The sequence below is a fragment of the Engystomops pustulosus genome, chromosome 4, assembly GCF_040894005.1.
Source record: "Engystomops pustulosus chromosome 4, aEngPut4.maternal, whole genome shotgun sequence".
Taxonomy (NCBI): Eukaryota; Metazoa; Chordata; class Amphibia; order Anura; family Leptodactylidae; genus Engystomops; species Engystomops pustulosus.
The window spans coordinates 19,950,484-19,969,423 of record NC_092414.1 but is presented as its reverse complement, the minus strand read 5'-3'; the positions used below and the strand labels follow the sequence as shown (position 1 = coordinate 19,969,423).

At 47.1% G+C, this 18,940-nt stretch overlaps 1 long non-coding RNA gene across 1 annotated transcript in view; it reads left to right on the top strand.

Annotated features, from left to right (window-relative positions):
* The first annotated feature begins 18,073 nt into the window (after positions 1-18,073).
* The window catches only part of LOC140126218 (uncharacterized), a 210,943-nt gene continuing 210,076 nt past the window's right edge, over positions 18,074-18,940 (top strand). Inside the window, exon 1 of the long non-coding RNA XR_011854784.1 lies at positions 18,074-18,201. This is a non-coding gene — a long non-coding RNA (uncharacterized lncRNA). The remainder of the gene's footprint in view (positions 18,202-18,940) is intronic.

Below are 18,940 nucleotides of genomic sequence, written 5' to 3'. Positions count from 1 at the left end.
AATCGCGGCAGACCCGAATCCTCGTCGGACATTGTGGATTGTCAACAGGATGGGTAAGTAAATGTGCCCCATTCTGTGTAACCCCTGTGGTGCTGGAGGAGAGGGACTGACCATCACACTCCAAGCAATCGCAACAGGAAGGAGCAGTCTATGGGGCTCATTTACTTACCCGGTCCAGTTGCGATCCAGCGGCTCGTTCTCCGACGAGGATGCGGGTCTTGCGGCGATTCAGCAAGCTTGTGCGTCCGACTTCCTGCATGTGTCGATTCCACGGTCAGGTCCGCCGGAGTTCACCATCTTCTTCCCGGTGCATGTGAGTGCTTAATTTTACGCCAAAATCCTGGCGGAATTCGGTGCAAAATGGAAAAATTTGAGAAACCCGACGAAAGTGCGGCCGTGGAGCCCTTAGTAAATGAGCCCCTATATCTTTTAAGCAATACCGCCACCTACTGATCTTCATTTGCACTAAGTTATTTGTTAATTATAATATTTTACTATGCATTTTCATTTTGATATGTAAACTGTCACCTGGGAGCAGGCAGGCTTTCTTACTGATTGTTAGACCAGAACTTTCCAGAATAGGAAAACCATAGGTTAATAAAAGGGGTTCTGCCCTGGTTGGGAGTTATAAGTAGTTGGAGGAGAAGTTGGTGTTATGTATTAAACAAGTAGTAGAGTTGAGTGTGCCGTTGACCATCATGAGCCTCCTCAGTAGCATCATCCAGGGGGATCCTGACAGTCATGGGGACCCATATCTATCTATCCCATATCTATCGATCTAATATCTATCTATTTATCTATCTCTATGGCTGGTTCCAAACTTGCGAGTGTGATGCAATGAACTCGCATCACACTTGCAACGCATGCTGCTCGGAGCGCATGGCCCGAACGCTGCACACCGGGAGTGAACTCGGCATGTTCCGCATCTATCTGTTATCCAGCAAACACCTAGTAGATTCCAAGCTCCAGGCTTCTCTGCAGACATCCTCATAGACTGTAAGCTCTTGTTTCACCCCCTCATCCTCATAGACTGTAAGCTCTTGTGTCACCCTCATCCTCCTGGACTATAAGCTCTTGTGTCACCCCCTCATCCTCATAGACTGTAAGCTCTTGTGTCCCCCTCATCCTCATAGACTGTAAGCTCTTGTGTCCCCCCTCATCCTCATAGACTGTAAGCTCTTGTGTCCCCCTCATCCTCACAAACTGTAAGCTCTTGTGTCACCCCCTCATCCTCATAGACTGGAAGCTCTTGTGTCACCCTCTCATCCTCATAGACTGTAAGCTCTTGTGTCACTCCCTCATCCTCATAGACTGTAAGCTCTTGTGTCACCCCCTCATCCTCATAGACTGTAAGCTCTTGTGTCACCCCCTCATCCTCATAGACTGTAAGCTCTTGTGTCCCCCTCATCCTCATAGACTGTAAGCTCTTGTGTCACCCCCTCATCCTCATAGACTGTAAGCTCTTGTGTCACCCACTCATACTCATAGACTGTAAGCTCTTGTGTCACCCCCTCATCCTCATAGACTGTAATCTTTTGTGTCACCCCCTCATCCTCATAGACTGTAAGCTCTTGTGTCACCCCCTCATAGACTGTAAGCTCTTGTGTCAGCCCTCATCCTCATAGACTGTAAGCTCTTGTGTCACCCCCTCATCCTCATAGACTGTAAGCTCTTGTGTCACCCCCTCATCCTCATAGACTGTAAGCTCTTGTGTCACCCTCATCCTCATAGACTATAAGCTCTTGTGTCACCCCCTCATCCTCATAGACTGTAAGCTCTTGTGTCCCCCTCATCCTCATAGACTGTAAGCTCTTGTGTCCCCCCTCATCCTCATAGACTGTAAGCTCTTGTGTCCCCCTCATCCTCACAAACTGTAAGCTCTTGTGTCACCCCCTCATCCTCATAGACTGTAAGCTCTTGTGTCACCCTCTCATCCTCATAGACTGTAAGCTCTTGTGTCACTCCCTCATCCTCATAGACTGTAATCTCGTGTCACCCCCTCATCCTAATAGACTGTAATCTCGTGTCACCCCCTCATCCTCATAGACTGTAAGCTCATGTCACCCTCTCATCCTCATAGACTGTAAGCTCTTGTGTCACCCCTCATCCTCATAGACTGTAATCTTTTGTGTCACCCCCTCATCCTCATAGACTGTAAGCTCTTGTGTCACCCCCTCATAGACTGTAAGCTCTTGTGTCAGCCCTCATCCTCATAGACTGTAAGCTCTTGTGTCACCCCCTCATACTCATAGACTGTAAACTCTTGTGTCACCCCCTCATCCTCATAGACTGTAAGGTCTTGTGTCACCCCCTCACCCGCATAGACTGTAAGCACTTGTGTCATCCCCTCATCCTCATAGACTGTAAGCTCTTGTGTCACCCCCTCATCCTCATAGACTGTAAGCTCTTGTGTCCCCCTCATCCTCATAGACTGTAAGCTCTTGTGCCCCCCCCTCATCCTCATAGACTGTAAGCTTTTGTGTCCCCCTCATCCTCACAAACTGTAAGCTCTTGTGTCACCCCCTCATTCTCATAGACTGTAAGCTCCTGTGTCACCCTCTCATCCTCATAGACTGTAAGCTCTTGTGTCACTCCCTCATCCTCATAGACTGTAATCTCGTGTCACCCCCTCATCCTCATAGACTGTAAGCTCTTGTGTCACCCCCTCATCCTCATAGACTGTAAGCTCTTGTGTCACCCTCTCATCCTCATAGACTGTAAGCTCTTGTGTCACCCTCTCATCCTCATAGACTGTAAGCTCTTGTGTCACTCCCTCATCCTCATAGACTGTAATCTCTTGTGTCACCCCCTCATCCTCATAGACTGTAAGCTCTTGTGTCACCCCCTCATAGACTGTAAGCTCTTGTGTCACCCCCTCATACTCATAGACTGTAAGCTCTTGTGTCACCCCCTCATCCTCATAGACTGTAAGGTCTTGTGTCACCCCATCATCCTCACAGACTGTAAGCTCTTGTGTCACCCCCTCCTCCTCATAGACTGTAAGCTCTTGTGTCCCCCCTCATCCTCATAGACTGTAAGCTCTTGTGTCACCCCTCATCCTCATAGACTGTAAACTCTTGTGTCACCCCCTCATCCTCATAGGCTGTAAGCTCTTGTGTCACCCCTCATCCTCATAGACTGTAAGCTCTTGTGTCAGTCCCTCATAGACTGTAAGCTCTTGTGTCACCCCTCATCCTCATAGACTGTAAGCTCTTGTGTCACCCCCTCATCCTCATAGACTGTAAGGTCTTCTGTCACCCCATCATCCTCATAGACTGTAAGCTCTTGTGTCACCCTCATCCTCATAGACTGTAAGCTCTTGTGTCACCCCCTCATCCTCATAGACTGTAAGCTCTTGTGTCACCCCCTTATCCTCATAGACTGTAAGCTCTTGTGTCACCCCCTCAAACCTCACAGACTGTAAGCTCTTGTGTCACCCCCTCATCCTCATAGACTGTAAGCTCTTGTGTCACCCCCTCATCCTCACAGACTGTAAGCTCTTGTGCCCCCCTCTTCCTCATAGACTGTAAGCTCTTGTGTCCCCCTCATCCTCATAGACTGTAAGCTCTTGTGTCCCCCTCATCCTCACAAACTGTAAGCTCTTGTGTCACCCCCTCATCCTCATAGATTGTAAGCTCTTGTGTCACCCTCTCATCCTCATAGACTGTAAGCTCTTGTGTCACTCCCTCATCCTCATAGACTGTAATCTTGTGTCACCCCCTCAACCTGATAGACTGTAAGCTCTTGTGTCACCCCCTTATCCTCATAGACTGTAAGCTCTTGTGTCACCCTCTCATCCTCATAGACTGTAAGCTTTTGTGTCACTCCGTCATCCTCATAGACTGTAATCTCTTGTGTCACCCCCTCATCCTCATAGACTGTAAGCTTTTGTGATACCCCCTCATAGACCGTAAGCTCTTGTGTCACCCCCTCATAGACTGTAAGCTCTTGTGTCACCCCCTCATCCTCATAGACTGTAAGCTCTTGTGTCACCCCCTCATCCTCATAGACTGTAAGCTCTTGTGTCACCCTCTCATCCTCATAGACTGTAAGCTCTTGTGTCACCCTCTCATCCTCATAGACTGTAAGCTCTTGTGTCACCCTCTCATCCTCATAGACTGTAAGCTCTTGTGTCACCCCTCATCCTCATAGACTGTAAGCTCTTGTGTCACCCCCTCATACTCATAGACTGTAAGCTCTTGTGTCACCCCCTCATCCTCATAGACTGTAAGCTCTTGTGTCACCCCCTCATCCTCATAGACTGTAAGCTCTTGTGTCACCCCCTTATCCTCATAGACTGTAAGCTCTTGTGTCACCCCTCATCCTCATAGACTGTAAGCTCTTGTGTCACCCCCTCATACTCATAGACTGTAAGCTCTTGTGTCACTCCCTCATCCTCATAGACTGTAAGCTCTTGTGTCATCCCTCATCCTCATAGACTGTAAGCTCCTGTGTCACCCCCTCATCCTCATAGACTGTAAGCTCTTGTGTCACCCCTCATCCTCATAGACTGTAAGCTCTTGTGTCACCCCCTCATCCTCATAGACTGTAAGCTCTTGTTTCACCCCCTCATCCTCATAGACTGTAAGCTCTTGTGTCCCCCCTCATCCTCATAGATTGTAAGCTCTTGTGTCACCCTCTCATCCTCATAGACTGTAAGCTCTTGTGTCACTCCCTCATCCTCATAGACTGTAATCTCGTGTCACCCCCTCAACCTCATAGACTGTAAGCTCTTGTGTCACCCCCTCATCCTCATAGACTGTAAGCTCTTGTGTCACCCTCTCATCCTCATAGACTGTAAGCTTTTGTGTCACTCCGTCATCCTCATAGACTGTAATCTCTTGTGTCACCCCCTCATCCTCATAGACTGTAAGCTTTTGTGATACCCCCTCATAGACCGTAAGCTCTTGTGTCACCCCCTCATAGACTGTAAGCTCTTGTGTCACCCCCTCATACTCATAGACTGTAAGCTCTTGTGTCACCCCCTCATCCTCATAGACTGTAAGGTCTTGTGTCACCCCATCATCCTCATAGACTGTAAGCTCTTGTGTCACCCTCATCCTCATAGACTGTAAGCTCTTGTGTCACCCCCTCATCCTCATAGACTGTAAGCTCTTGTGTCACTCCCTCATCCTCATAGACTGTAATCTCGTGTCACCCCCTCATCCTCATAGACTGTAAGCTCTTGTGTCACCCCCTCATCCTCATAGACTGTAAGCTCTTGTGTCACCCTCTCATCCTCATAGACTGTAAGCTCTTGTGTCACCCTCTCATCCTCATAGACTGTAAGCTCTTGTGTCAGTCCCTCATCCTCATAGACTGTAAGCTCTTGTGTCACCCCTCATCCTCATAGACTGTAAGCTCTTGTGTCACCCCCTCATACTCATAGACTGTAAGCTCTTGTGTCACCCCCTCATCCTCATAGACTGTAAGCTCTTGTGTCACCCCCTCATCCTCATAGACTGTAAGCTCTTGTGTCACCCCCTTATCCTCATAGACTGTAAGCTCTTGTGTCACCCCTCATCCTCATAAACTGTAAGCTCTTGTGTCACCCCCTCATACTCATAGACTGTAAGCTCTTGTGTCACTCCCTCATCCTCATAGACTGTAAGCTCTTGTGTCACCCCTCATCCTCATAGACTATAAGCTCTTGTGTCACCCCCTCATTCTCATAGACTGTAAGCTCTTGTGTCAGCCCTCATCCTCATAGACTGTAAGCTCTTGTGTCACCCCTCATCCTCATAGACTGTAAGCTCTTGTGTCACCCCTCATCCTCATAGACTATAAGCTCTTGTGTCACCCCCTCATTCTCATAGACTGTAAGCTCTTGTGTCACCCCTCATCCTCATAGACTGTAAGCTCTTGTGTCACCCCTCATCCTCATAGACTATAAGCTCTTGTGTCAGCCCCTCATCCTCATAGACTGTAAGCTCTTGTGTCACCCCCTCATTCTCATAGACTGTAAGCTCTTGTGTCAGCCCTCATCCTCATAGACTGTAAGCTCTTGTGTCACCCCTCATCCTCATAGACTGTAAGCTCTTGTGTCACCCCTCATCCTCATAGACTGTAAGCTCTTGTGTCATCCCCTCATCCTCATAGACTGTAAGCTCTTGTGTCACCCCTCATCCTCATATAGACTATAAGCTCTTGTGTCACCCCCTCATTCTCATAGACTGTAAGCTCTTGTGTCAGCCCTCATCCTCATAGACTGTAAGCTCTTGTGTCACCCCTTATCCTCATAGACTGTAAGCTCTTGTGTCATCCCTTCATCCTCATAGACTGTAAGCTCTTGTGTCACCCCCTCATCCTCATAGACTGTAAGCTCTTGTGTCACCCCCTCATCCTCATAGACTGTAAGCTCCTGTGTCACCCCCTCATCCTCATAGACTGTAAGCTCTTGTGTCACCCCTCATCCTCATAGACTGTAAGCTCTTGTGTCACCCCCTCATCCTCATAGACTGTAAGCTCTTGTTTCACCCCCTCATCCTCATAGACTGTAAGCTCTTGTGTCCCCCCTCATCTTCATAAACTGTAAGCTCTTGTGTCACCCCTTCATCCTCATAGACTGTAAGCTCTTGTGTCACCCCCTCATCCTCATAGACTGTAAGCTCTTGTGTCACTCCCTCATCCTCATAGACTGTAAGCTCTTGTGTCATCCCTCATCCTCATAGACTGTAAGCTCTTGTGTCACCCCTTCATCCTCATAGACTGTAATCACTTGTGTCATCCCCTCATCCTCATGGACTGTAAGCTCTTGTGTCACGCCCTCATCCTCATAGACTGTAAGCTCTTGTGTCCCCCCTCATCCTCATAGACTGTAAGCTCTTGTGTCCCCCCTCATCCTCATAGACTGTAAACCCTTGTGTCACCCCCTCATCCTCATAGACTGTAAGCTCTTGTGTCACCTCTCATCCTCATAGACTGTAAGCTCTTGTGTCACCCCCTCATCCTCATAGACTGTAAGCTCTTGTGTCACCTCTCATCCTCATAGACTGTAAGCTTTTGTGTCACTCCGTCATCCTCATAGACTGTAATCTCTTGTGTCACTCCCTCATCCTCATAGACTGTAAGCTCTTGTGTCACCCCTCATCCTCATAGACTATAAGCTCTTGTGTCACCCCCTCATTCTCATAGACTGTAAGCTCTTGTGTCAGCCCTCATCCTCATAGACTGTAAGCTCTTGTGTCACCCCTCATCCTCATAGACTGTAAGCTCTTGTGTCATCCCTTCATCCTCATAGACTGTAAGCTCTTGTGTCACCCCTCATCCTCATAGACTATAAGCTCTTGTGTCACCCCCTCATTCTCATAGACTGTAAGCTCTTGTGTCAGCCCTCATCCTCATAGACTGTAAGCTCTTGTGTCACCCCCTCATCCTCATACACTGTAAGCTCTTGTGTCACCCCCTCATCCTCATACACTGTAAGCACTTGTGTCACCCCCTCATCCTCATAGACTGTAAGCTCTTGTGTCACCCCTTATCCTCATAGACTGTAAGCTCTTGTGTCATCCCTTCATCCTCATAGACTGTAAGCTCTTGTGTCACCCCCTCATCCTCATAGACTGTAAGCTCTTGTGTCACCCCCTCATCCTCATAGACTGTAAGCTCCTGTGTCACCCCCTCATCCTCATAGACTGTAAGCTCTTGTGTCACCCCTCATCCTCATAGACTGTAAGCTCTTGTGTCACCCCCTCATCCTCATAGACTGTAAGCTCTTGTTTCACCCCCTCATCCTCATAGACTGTAAGCTCTTGTGTCCCCCCTCATCTTCATAAACTGTAAGCTCTTGTGTCACCCCTTCATCCTCATAGACTGTAAGCTCTTGTGTCACCCCCTCATCCTCATAGACTGTAAGCTCTTGTGTCACTCCCTCATCCTCATAGACTGTAAGCTCTTGTGTCATCCCTCATCCTCATAGACTGTAAGCTCTTGTGTCATCCCTCATCCTCATAGACTGTAATCACTTGTGTCATCCCCTCATCCTCATAGACTGTAAGCTCTTGTGTCACCCCCTTATCCTCATAGACTGTAAGCTCTTGTGTCACCCCCTTATCCTCATAGACTGTAAGCTCTTGTGTCCCCCCTCATCCTCATAGACTGTAAACCCTTGTGTCAACCCCTCATCCTCATAGACTGTAAGCTCTTGTGTCACCTCTCATCCTCATAGACTGTAAGCTCTTGTGTCAACCCCTCATCCTCAAAGACTGTAAGCTCTTGTGTCACCTCTCATCCTCATAGACTGTAAGCTCTTGTGTCACCCCCTCATCCTCATAGACTGTAAGCTCTTGTGTCCCCCCTCATCCTCATAGACTGTAAGCTCTTGTATCACCCCCTCATCGTCATAGACTGTAAGCTCTTGTGTCAGCCCCTCATCCTCATAGACTGTAAGCTCTTGTCACCCCTTCATCCTCATAGACTGTAAGCTCCTGTGTCACCCCCTCATCCTCATAGACTGTAAGATCTTGTGTCACCCCCTCATCCCCATAGACTGTAAGCTCTTGTGTCCCTCTCATCCTCATAGACTGTAAGCTCTTGTGTCACCCCTCATCCTCATAGACTGTAAGCTCTTGTGTAGCCCCCTCATCCTCATAGACTGTAAGCTCTTGTGTCACCCCCTCATCCTCATAGACTGTAAGCTCTTGTGTCAACCCCTCATCCTCAAAGACTGTAAGCTCTTGTGTCACCTCTCATCCTCATAGACTGTAAGCTCTTGTGTCACCCCCTCATCCTCATAGACTGTAAGCTCTTGTGTCCCCCCTCATCCTCATAGACTGTAAGCTCTTGTATCACCCCCTCATCGTCATAGACTGTAAGCTCTTGTGTCAGCCCCTCATCCTCATAGACTGTAAGCTCTTGTCACCCCTTCATCCTCATAGACTGTAAGCTCCTGTGTCACCCCCTCATCCTCATAGACTGTAAGATCTTGTGTCACCCCCTCATCCCCATAGACTGTAAGCTCTTGTGTCCCTCTCATCCTCATAGACTGTAAGCTCTTGTATCACCCCCTCATCCTCATAGACTGTAAGCTCTTGTATCACCCCCTCATCCTCATAGACTGTAAGCTCTTGTGTCACCCCCTCATCCTCATAGACTGTAAGCTCTTGTGTCACCCCCTCATCCTCATAGACTGTAAGCTCTTGTGTCACCCCTCATCCTCATAGACTGTAAGCTCTTGTGTAGCCCCCTCATCCTTATAGACTGTAAGCTCTTGTGTCACCCCTCATCCTCATAGACTGTAAGCTTTTGTGTCACCCCCTCATCCTCATAGACCAGTGATGGCGAACCTTTAAGAGACCGAGTGCCCAAACTGCAAACCAAAGCCAACGTTTCTAGTGCAAGGTGCCAACACAGCAATTTAGTCCAATAGCGCCACAATACCACTATACAAGAGACAAATAACACTGTGACACCATGAGGCCACCATTACAACCACATAAATAGCATAAAGACCATTATCAGAGGTCGCACTAACATTTTTCCAGAAGGGTAATAATACTCCTCTCACCATTTTTGAGGAGTATTTTTACCCGAGGAGGAGTATGAAAATTTTGGTAATACGCCGTTCACACTATGCTCACACTGCACACACAGCACACACTCCACTCACACTGCGCACACTCCCCTCACACTGCGCACACTCCACTACACTCACACAGCACACACTCCACTACACTCCACTCACACAGCACACACTCCACTACACTCCACTCACACAGCACACACTCCACTCCACTACACTCACACAGCACACACTCCACTACACTCACACAGCACACACTCCACTCCACTACACTCACACAGCACACACTCCACTACACTCACACAGCACACACTCCACTACACTCACACAGCACACACTACACTACACTCACACAGCACACACTCCACTACACTACACTCACACAGCACACACTCCACTCCACTACACTCACACAGCACACACTCCACTCCACTCACACAGCACACACTCCACTCCACTACACTCACACAGCACACACTCCACTATACTACACTCACACAGCACACACTCCACTCCACTCCACTACACTCACACAGCACACACTACACTACACTCACACAGCACACACTCCACTCCACTCCACTACACTCACACAGCACACACTCCACTCCACTACACTCACACAGCACACACTCCACTACACTCAGCACACACTACACTCCACTACACTCACACAGCACACACTCCACTACACTCACACAGCACACACTCCACTACACTCACACAGCACACACTCCACTACACTCACACAGCACACACTCCACTACACTCACACCAGCATAGACAGACACACATCGAGGGCCTTACTAAGTGCAGCAGCCGCGGCCACTTACTAAGTGCAGCAGTGACGTCGGAGCACAGGAGCAGGCCGGAGGCATGGGGCACCGGGACCCCGCAGGCATCAGGCACCGGGAACCCGCAGACTTCAGGCACCGGGAACCCGCAGGCATCGGGCACCGGGAACCCGTAGGCATCGGGCACCGGGACCCTGCGGGCACCGGGACCCCGCAGGCATCAGGACCCCGCGACCCCGCAGGCATCAGGACCCCGCGACTCTGCAGGCAGCAGGGCGGGGACAAGCAGGCATCGGGACCCCGCGACTCTGCAGGCAGCAGGGCGGGGACAAGCAGGCATCGGGACCCCGTGACTCTGCAGGCAGCAGGGTGGGCCAAGCGCGAACGAGCAGGCAGCAGTAGGCAGGGGTAGGTATCATTGATGAGACTGGGGAGATGGTACGCGTGCCAGCAGAGAGGGCTCTGCGTGCCCTCTCTGGCACGCGTGCCATAGGTTCGCCATCACTGTCATAGACTGTAAGCTCTTGTGTCACCCCCTCATCCTCATAGACTGTAAGCTCTTGTGTCACCCCCTTATCCTCATAGACTGTAAGCTCTTGTGTCATCCCTCATCCTCATAGACTGTAAGCTCTTGGGTCACCCCCTTATCCTCATAGACTGTAAGCTCTTGTGTCACCCTCTCATCCTCATAGACTGTAAGCTCTTGTGTCACCCCCTCATCCTCATAGACTGTAAGCTCTTGTGTCACCCCCTTATCCTCATAGACTGTAAGCTCTTGTGTCACCCCTCATCCTCATAGACTGTAAGCTCTTGGGTCACCCCCTTATCCTCATAGACTGTAAGCTCTTGTGTCACCCTCTCATCCTCATAGACTGTAAGCTCTTGTTCCATATGACTGTTTATACTCGGAAGCTACTGGATATAATGGCACTATAGTGGCACTATACTGTGTAGGGGTAACTACAGGGGTATTATACAATGTAGGGGTAACTATGGGGGTATTATACAGTGTAGGGGTAACATATAGTGTAGGGGTAACTACAGGGGTATTATACAATGTAGGGGTAACTATGGGGGTATTATACAGTGTAGGGGTATTATACAGTGTAGGGGTAACTACAGGGGTATTATACTGTGTAGGAGTAACTACAGGGGTATTATACAGTGTAGGGGTACTACGGGGGTATTATACAGTGTAGGGGTAACATATAGTGTAGGGGTAACTACAGGGGTATTATACAGTGTAGGGGTAACTACGGGGGTATTATACAGTGTAGGGGTAACTACGGGGGTATTATACAGTGTAGGGGTAACATATAGTGTAGGGGTAACTACAGGGGTATTATACAGTGTAGGGGTAACTACGGGGGTATTATACAGTGTAGGGGTAACTACGGGGGTATTATAAAGTGTAGGTGTAATTATGGGGGTATTACACAGTGTGGGGGTAACTACAGGGGTATTATACAGTGTAGGTGTAACTACAGGGGTATTATACAGTGTAGTAGTAACTACAGGGGTATTATACAGTGTGGGGGTAACTACAGGGGTATTATACAGTGTAGGGGTAACTACAGGGGTATTATACAGTGTAGTAGTAACTACAGGGGTATTATACAGTGTAGTAGTAACTACAGGGGTATTATACAGTGTGGGGGTAACTACAGGGGTATTATACAGTGTAGGGGTAACTACAGGGGTATTATACAGTGTAGGTGTAACTACAGGGGTATTATACAGTGTAGGCGTAACTACAGGGGTATTATACAGTGTAGTAGTAACTACAGGGGTATTATACAGTGTAGTAGTAACTACAGGGGTATTATACAGTGTAGGTGTAACTACAGGGGTATTATACAGTGTAGGTGTAACTACAGGGGTATTATACAGTGTAGGGGTAACTACAGGGGTATTATACAGTGTAGTAGTAACTACAGAGGTATTATACAGTGTGGGGGTAACTACAGGGGTATTATACAGTGTAGGTGTAACTACAGGGGTATTATACAGTGTAGTAGTAACTACAGGGGTATTATACAGTGTAGGGGTAACTACAGGGGTATTATACAGTGTAGGTGTAACTACAGGGGTATTATACAGTGTAGTAGTAACTACAGGGGTATTATACAGTGTGGGGGTAACTACAGGGGTATTATACAGTGTAGGGGTAACTACAGGGGTATTATACAGTGTAGGTGTAACTACAGGGGTATTATACAGTGTAGGGGTAATGATGGGGGTATTATACAGTGTGGGGGTAACTACAGGGGTATTATACAGTGTAGGTGTAACTACAGGGGTATTATACAGTGTAGGGGTAACTACAGGGGTATTATACAGTGTGGGGGTAACTACAGGGGTATTATACAGTGTAGTAGTAACTACAGGGGTATTATACAGTGTGGGGGTAACTACAGGGGTATTATACAGTGTAGTAGTAACTACAGGGGTATTATACAGTTTGGGGGTAACTACAGGGGTATTATACAGTGTAGGGGTAACTACAGGGGTATTATACAGTGTAGGTGTAACTACAGGGGTATTATACAGTGTAGTAGTAACTACAGGGGTATTATACAGTGTAGTAGTAACTACAGGGGTATTATACAGTGTGGGGGTAACTACAGGGGTATTATACAGTGTAGGGGTAACTACAGGGGTATTATACAGTGTAGGTGTAACTACAGGGGTATTATACAGTGTAGTAGTAACTACAGGGGTATTATACAGTGTGGGGGTAACTACAGGGGTATTATACAGTGTAGGGGCAACTACAGGGGTATTATACAGTGTAGGTGTAACTACAGGGGTATTATACAGTGTAGTAGTAACTACAGGGGTATTATACAGTGTGGGGGTAACTACAGGGGTATTATACAGTGTAGGGGTAACTACAGGGGTATTATACAGTGTAGGTGTAACTACAGGGGTATTATACAGTGTAGTAGTAACTACAGGGGTATTATACAGTGTAGTAGTAACTACAGGGGTATTATACAGTGTGGGGGTAACTACAGGGGTATTATACAGTGTAGGGGTAACTACAGGGGTATTATACAGTGTAGGTGTAACTACAGGGGTATTATACAGTGTAGGGGTAACTACAGGGGTATTATACAGTGTAGGGGTAACTACATGGGGTATTATACAGTGTGGGGGTAACTACAGGGGTATTATACAGTGTAGGGGTAACTACAGGGGTATTATACAGTGTAGGGGTAACTACAGGGGTATTATACAGTGTAGTAGTAACTACAGGGGTATTATACAGTGTGGGGGTAACTACAGGGGTATTATACAGTGTAAGTGTAACTACAGGGGTATTATACAGTGTGGGGGTAACTACATGGGGTATTATATAGTGTAAGTGCAACTACAGGGGTATTATACAGTGTGGGGGTAACTACAGGGGTATTATACAGTGTAGGGGTAACTACAGGGGTATTATACAGTGTAGGTGTAACTACAGGGGTATTATACAGTGTAGGGGTAACTACAGGGGTATTATACAGTGTAGGGGTAACTACAGGGGTATTATACAGTGTGGGGGTAACTACAGGGGTATTATACAGTGTAGGGGTAACTACGGGGGTATTATACAGTGTAGGGGTAACATATAGTGTAGGGGTAACTACAGGGGTATTATACAGTGTAGTAGTAACTACAGGGGTATTATACAGTGTAGGGGTAACTACAGGGGTATTATACAGTGTAGGTGTAACTACAGGGGTATTATACAGTGTAGTAGTAACTACAGGGGTATTATACAGTGTAGGGGTAACTACAGGGGTATTATACAGTGTAGGGGTAACTACAGGGGTATTATACAGTGTAGGGGTAACTACAGGGGTATTATACAGTGTAGGGGTAACTACGGGGGTATTACACAGTGTAGGGGTAACATATAGTGTAGGGGTAACTACAGGGGTATTATACAGTGTAGTAGTAACTACAGGGGTATTATACAGTGTAGGGGTAACTACAGGGGTATTATACAGTGTAGGTGTAACTACAGGGGTATTATACAGTGTAGTAGTAACTACAGGGGTATTATACAGTGTAGGGGTAACTACAGGGGTATTATACAGTGTAGGGGTAACTACAGGGGTATTATACAGTGTAGGGGTAACTACAGGGGTATTATACAGTGTAGGGGTAACTACATGGGGTATTATACAGTGTGGGGGTAACTACAGGGGTATTATACAGTGTAGGGGTAACTACAGGGGTATTATACAGTGTAGGGGTAACTACAGGGGTATTATACAGTGTAGTAGTAACTACAGGGGTATTATACAGTGTGGGGGTAACTACAGGGGTATTATACAGTGTAAGTGTAACTACAGGGGTATTATACAGTGTGGGGGTAACTACAGGGGTATTATACAGTGTAGGGGTAACTACAGGGGTATTATACAGTGTAGGTGTAACTACAGGGGTATTATACAGTGTAGGGGTAACTACAGGGGTATTATACAGTGTAGGGGTAACTACAGGGGTATTATACAGTGTGGGGGTAACTACAGGGGTATTATACAGTGTAGGGGTAACTACGGGGGTATTATACAGTGTAGGGGTAACATATAGTGTAGGGGTAACTACAGGGGTATTATACAGTGTAGTAGTAACTACAGGGGTATTATACAGTGTAGGGGTAACTACAGGGGTATTATACAGTGTAGGGGTAACTACAGGGGTATTATACAGTGTAGTAGTAACTACAGGGGTATTATACAGTGTAGGGGTAACTACAGGGGTATTATACAGTGTAGTAGTAACTACAGGGGTATTATACAGTGTAGTAGTAACTACAGGGGTATTATACAGTGTGGGGGTAACTACAGGGGTATTATACAGTGTAGGGGTAACTACAGGGGTATTATACAGTGTAGGTGTAACTACAGGGGTATTATACAGTGTAGGGGTAACTACAGGGGTATTATACAGTGTAGGGGTAACTACATGGGGTATTATACAGTGTGGGGGTAACTACAGGGGTATTATACAGTGTAGGGGTAACTACAGGGGTATTATACAGTGTAGGGGTAACTACAGGGGTATTATACAGTGTAGTAGTAACTACAGGGGTATTATACAGTGTGGGGGTAACTACAGGGGTATTATACAGTGTAAGTGTAACTACAGGGGTATTATACAGTGTGGGGGTAACTACATGGGGTATTATATAGTGTAAGTGCAACTACAGGGGTATTATACAGTGTGGGGGTAACTACAGGGGTATTATACAGTGTAGGGGTAACTACAGGGGTATTATACAGTGTAGGTGTAACTACAGGGGTATTATACAGTGTAGGGGTAACTACAGGGGTATTATACAGTGTAGGGGTAACTACAGGGGTATTATACAGTGTGGGGGTAACTACAGGGGTATTATACAGTGTAGGGGTAACTACGGGGGTATTATACAGTGTAGGGGTAACATATAGTGTAGGGGTAACTACAGGGGTATTATACAGTGTAGTAGTAACTACAGGGGTATTATACAGTGTAGGGGTAACTACAGGGGTATTATACAGTGTAGGTGTAACTACAGGGGTATTATACAGTGTAGTAGTAACTACAGGGGTATTATACAGTGTAGGGGTAACTACAGGGGTATTATACAGTGTAGGGGTAACTACAGGGGTATTATACAGTGTAGGGGTAACTACAGGGGTATTATACAGTGTAGGGGTAACTACGGGGGTATTACACAGTGTAGGGGTAACATATAGTGTAGGGGTAACTACAGGGGTATTATACAGTGTAGTAGTAACTACAGGGGTATTATACAGTGTAGGGGTAACTACAGGGGTATTATACAGTGTAGGTGTAACTACAGGGGTATTATACAGTGTAGTAGTAACTACAGGGGTATTATACAGTGTAGGGGTAACTACAGGGGTATTATACAGTGTAGGGGTAACTACAGGGGTATTATACAGTGTAGGGGTAACTACAGGGGTATTATACAGTGTAGGGGTAACTACATGGGGTATTATACAGTGTGGGGGTAACTACAGGGGTATTATACAGTGTAGGGGTAACTACAGGGGTATTATACAGTGTAGGGGTAACTACAGGGGTATTATACAGTGTAGTAGTAACTACAGGGGTATTATACAGTGTGGGGGTAACTACAGGGGTATTATACAGTGTAAGTGTAACTACAGGGGTATTATACAGTGTGGGGGTAACTACAGGGGTATTATACAGTGTAGGGGTAACTACAGGGGTATTATACAGTGTAGGTGTAACTACAGGGGTATTATACAGTGTAGGGGTAACTACAGGGGTATTATACAGTGTAGGGGTAACTACAGGGGTATTATACAGTGTGGGGGTAACTACAGGGGTATTATACAGTGTAGGGGTAACTACGGGGGTATTATACAGTGTAGGGGTAACATATAGTGTAGGGGTAACTACAGGGGTATTATACAGTGTAGTAGTAACTACAGGGGTATTATACAGTGTAGGGGTAACTACAGGGGTATTATACAGTGTAGGGGTAACTACAGGGGTATTATACAGTGTAGTAGTAACTACAGGGGTATTATACAGTGTGGGGGTAACTACAGGGGTATTATACAGTGTAAGTGTAACTACAGGGGTATTATACAGTGTGGGGGTAACTACAGGGGTATTATACAGTGTAGGTGTAACTACAGGGGTATTATACAGTGTAGGGGTAACTACAGGGGTATTATACAGTGTAGGTGTAACTACAGGGGTATTATACAGTGTGGGGGTAACTACAGGGGTATTATACAGTGTAGGGGTAACTACGGGGGTATTATACAGTGTAGGGGTAACATATAGTGTAGGGGTAACTACAGGGGTATTATACAGTGTAGTAGTAACTACAGGGGTATTATACAGTGTAGGGGTAACTACAGGGGTATTATACAGTGTAGGTGTAACTACAGGGGTATTATACAGTGTAGTAGTAACTACAGGGGTATTATACAGTGTGGGGGTAATTACAGGGGTATTATACAGTGTAGTAGTAACTACAGGGGTATTATACAGTGTGGGGGTAATTGCAGGGGTATTATACATTGTGGGGGTAACTACAGGGGTATTATACAGTGTGGGGGTAACTACAGGGGTATTATACAGTGTGGGGGTAATTACAGGGGTATTATACATTGTGGGGGTAACTACAGGGGTATTATACAGTGTAGTAGTAACTACAGGGGTATTATACAGTGTGGGGGTAACTACAGGGGTATTATACAGTGTAGGGGTAACTACAGGGGCATAGGGATCACTATAGTGATCACTCAGTGTGGGGGTCACTATGGGGGTATTTAGGGGTATACATGGAGGTGAGACTAATGTTGAGGTTTCAGTTTTCATCTTTTTCCTGCAGCTTTACCACTTTTTGGGGTCCATAAGTTTTTAGGGGTCAGGTGGGGGGTCACAGCTGTTGCTCCCCCCACTCATCAGAAAGTTCCCCTAGCTATGGGGGATCACATGACTATGAGTATATATATGTGCACCCTATCTCCCAGGACTTGCTTAGACTTGTAGTCCTCCTCCACCTGCAGCTGCATAGAAGCATGAGTGTGAGTGTGAGCTGCAGCCAGGGGGGCACAGCCTCGGGTCACTTCCGTTGTGCTGGCCATGGGGCAGGGCTATGGAGTGTAGAGACCCCCCCTCCCCTCCAACCCAGAACAATTAAATAACAAGTGGGGTGTGTGTGTGTATGTCTTTAAGTGGGCGTGGCCGCGAGGGATCTGACATCAAGACAGGGCGGGGCTTCCTGCTCTGCCAATCTGGACACAGTGTAACAGTTTGTAAACAAGTCCTGCTCGTGATTGTACATGCCGAGTAGCCCTGCACACACGTCCGACCGCTGCCAGGAGGGGCAGGAGACCGGCAGTAAGTAGCTGCTCTATGTATTGCTTAAAGGGGATGTGAGCAGGGGGGGGGTCCCCCCACACCCTGCTCCTGCATGCTGTGTGTTATGCTCCACTCACTGACAGCTATGTTATAGGAGGGGGCTACTACACTTACCTATGGGCTAGTTAGGAGTTGTAGTTAGAGCCCCCCCCCCCCGCCCCCTTTAATTATCTCCCCTCCTTCAGCTACCCCACAGATTCCTGGACTTCACAGAGAGCTGATATGGATTGGACAGTGTAATGCTTTATTTCTCCTGAGGTGGCGCTGTAGAGAAATGGATTACTATATGATAGAGCAGGGGTAGGGAACCTATGGCTCGGGAGCCAGATATGGCTCTTTTGTTGGCTGCATCTGGCTCTCAGACAGATCTTTAATAAATAGTGATGGCTGCTGTGTGTGTCTTAGACATTGGACACAGGCAGTGATGTTACCACTGTCTATGTCCTTTGTACGACCCAGGTGCCATCGCCGCCATCGTCTAAGACTGGGTCAAAGAGAAGAGCATGGGAGTAATGAGGAGCTGGCTGCAGGGAGCGCTGGTAAGTGAAAACTTTCTTTTTTTTGCTATGGCTACCTATCTACTTGGGGGCATATGCTGGGGCTACCTACAGTATCTACTGGGGGTATGTGCTGGGGCTACCTATCTACTGGGAGTATGTGCTGCTGCTACCCATCTACTGGGGGTATGTGCTGGGGCTTCCTATATACTGGGAGGCAT